This window comes from Sinocyclocheilus rhinocerous, unplaced genomic scaffold, assembly GCF_001515625.1.
Source record: "Sinocyclocheilus rhinocerous isolate Xijiao unplaced genomic scaffold, SAMN03320098_v1.1 scaffold786, whole genome shotgun sequence".
NCBI lineage: Eukaryota > Metazoa > Chordata > Actinopteri > Cypriniformes > Cyprinidae > Sinocyclocheilus > Sinocyclocheilus rhinocerous.
Window position 1 is genome coordinate 398,397 of NW_015661881.1, and position 475 is coordinate 398,871.

Sequence of the window (475 nt, forward strand, 5' to 3'; positions counted from 1 at the left end):
GTATCTGTAACAATCACAAAATTATTCGTATCTGCATTCGGATAAAACCAGGTGGAACGTCGTAGTTACTTGATAAGACCGTTATGACTATTTTTTTTTTCATAGTTATCACTGAACAAGTATGCCGTGTTAAACTAAAATAATTATTCATTTCTAAAAAATATATTTATCATGCAAGCAGAGAGAGGTCATGACAAACGTTTAGTGATCATTTAACACGACTGAATTAATTCAATGCGCACATTTTTATTACGCAGAACTCTTTAAGCGAGTCTTTTTTTGAACTTCACTAAATACACTTTCATGTAGAGGTCTGCGCGGGACAATTTTTGTAGTCCCGCTTCCGCACCCACCCGCTCCCGTTATATATTCACTCTTAGTTCACCTGCTGTCCACTTAGAATAATTTTCTTCCCGACTCGACCGTTCCTACTAAATTTAGATCTCGTTTCCAGAATCTCACATTTAAATTTCCG